We start from the raw sequence: 2,500 nt of genomic DNA on the forward strand, positions 1-2,500 counted from the left end.
CGGCCAACAAGTTGCAAACCATGTCATGCCTGTTAATTCGTAGCTTTTTCAGTATCGGGCATTGTCCCAATATGTGGGCGCATGTCTCTTTAGCAACTCCACAACCTCGACATTGCTTGTCCTTAGAGCTCGTTCCTCTCGCCAAAAATTCCTTAGTAGGAACTACTCCCGCTCTCAGCCTTAGCGCCCCTAGCCATTCCATTTGGGTCATGCCCACCATCTTAGGGTCAGCCAGCCAAGAGTTGCTTATCTTGTCGGCCCTGAATTGACCCGCTCCCGGCCCTTGCGTGACTAGGTCATTCCATTTGTCACATTCCACGTCCCTCCAGTGTAGGAGTTTGAGCTGGTCTTTTGATATCCTCTCCTTTCCTTCGCTCATACTCAACACTGGTATATCTGTCGCCTCGCCTCCCGCTCTGTTCCACAGGGTCTTCCAGCCCCCGTCACTGACTTGATCCCTCGCCATCTCCCGAACCAGCCAATCATCGGACCCGGCCATGCTCCAAGTTCTCCTGACTTGGATCCTGGGCACTGCCTTTTCCAGCCTAGGCAATCCCAGGCCACCATCTCTGTTCCTCGCGTAGAGGATACCATTGCACGTGGACTGTGCAATGTTCAGCCAGTCTTTCACCGTTCTCCTAATTGCTCTATCCGCCTGGGCCAACCTGGTCGCTGACACTCCACTCATATCGGCTTGGAACATGACCTTGGGGAGCATATATAGCTTTAATAGATTGATTCTATGGTATGGCTTTAGTGGGGCCTTTTTCACTTTAACCAGTATTTCTTCCACCATAGCCAACAGGTCGGCTGGGACGATCCCGTCCCTCGGCCCCACCATCACCCCCAGATATTTAATCACATTTCCATCGTCTATTAACCTCAGCGGTGAGCCTTCGAGTCGCCATTCTGTTTTTGTCTCAACGACTCCTTTGTTAATCCAGAACCCACTGCACTTTCTTGGTTGCACGGCTAAGCCAGTAAGCCTGCAGAATTCTTCCACCATATTCAAGTTCGCTCTCATGCCCCCATCCGAACCGCTTAGTAGAACCAGGTCGTCGGCGAATGCCAGCGCGGTGAGCTTCCGCTCACCCCAGATTAGCCCAGAGCCAGCCACCTCGAGCGTATGGATGAGAGGGTCCATTGCGATGTTGAAGAGCAGAGGGGACAGAGGGTCTCCTTGCTTGACTCCAACCATCATTTTTATAGGCGGGGTCGTGGCCCTTCCACAGCCTACCCTGGTCGAGCAGTCCACGTAAGAGTCCCGGATCAACCCCACAACATGATTGTCGACTCCCTTGTGTCTCAGAGCACACAGGATATGTTCATGTGAGACGGAGTCAAAGGCCTTCGCAAAGTCGATGAAGACCACCGCCAACTGGTCCTCACCTTCCCTCGCTCTCTTCACGATCCGGTCCAGAACCATCAAATTCTCGCCACACCCATCTGCCGCTACCAAGAAGCCCCTTTGTCTTGGATTTATAGGGCAAGCCTTCGCCAGTCGCATCGCAATTATTCTGCTGAATAATCTCATCACCAGTGACCCAATGGTGACCGGTCTCCATCCCGTCACAAGGCTCAGCTCCTTCTCGTCCAACGACTTCGGCAGCAGCTTGGTGCGACATTCCTTGAAGGCCTTTGGTATAGTTCCCTTTATCAACCATGTGGTGAACAGCCTCGCCAGTTGCTTCCCGCTCCTGTCCCAGCCCAGCAAGGCCCTCTTACTGATCCTGTCTGGTCCAGGAGCCGAGCTTGTTGACATTCCAGCCAGATTGGATCTAACTTCGCCCGACAGGATTGGTTTATGGAAGTACGCATTGTTTGTCTGTCCCGCTGCTTGGAATCGTCCGAGTCCCAGGAAGGGTCTTATTCGTTCCCACTTATCTTTGTAATACGCTTGGACCTTTTCCAGTGGTAGCAAACATTCCCTGACTTGACCGCCTGTTAGTATGAGGTTCACCAGGCCGGACCTGTCATTGTCATATAGAAACTGGACCCTCCTGTATCTGTCCTTCTTCATTGCCATCTTGGACGAGGTTAGTTTGCGTCTCCTCCTGCTACTCCCCGTTCTCATGCGCTTCCAACCATCCTTTTTCGCCCTCCGTCCTTCACCTGCCAGGCTTAATAGATCCGACGCCGAAGTTTCGATCAGCCCAGGCTCCTGATCTACGTCTCTGACTAGAGCGGCCATGGCCCCAATCTCATCTTTTCCATCCGTATCCGTCATTTTCACCAACGCTTCTCTCAGTTTAATACTGGCCCCTTCCACTAATGGGGTGTCATTGCTTATTTTCTTTTCCTCCACTTCCGGCATCAAATGAGTATTGAGACCACAACCTGCCGTTCCCCTATGCAGGGTCCTCCATTTGCTCCTCACCTGCTCTGCCGTTCTGCCGCCTCCCATCACTTTCGCAACCAGCCGATATGTATTCATGCTTGTTCCGTTTAACGATACCAAGTCCCACAATATGCAAGCTTCTTGAGAGGACCATAACCTAGA

At 52.2% G+C, this 2,500-nt stretch overlaps 1 pseudogene; it reads right to left on the minus strand.

Moving 5' to 3' along the window:
* LOC148320736 (28S ribosomal RNA) overlaps window positions 1-2,500 on the minus strand; it is a 10,400-nt pseudogene that overhangs the window by 3,331 nt on the left and 4,569 nt on the right.

Source organism: Idiotropiscis lumnitzeri, chromosome 16 (assembly GCF_059441095.1).
Source record: "Idiotropiscis lumnitzeri isolate Australia: NSW breed Sydney's pygmy pipehorse chromosome 16, RoL_Ilum_1.0, whole genome shotgun sequence".
Classification (NCBI taxonomy): domain Eukaryota; kingdom Metazoa; phylum Chordata; class Actinopteri; order Syngnathiformes; family Syngnathidae; genus Idiotropiscis; species Idiotropiscis lumnitzeri.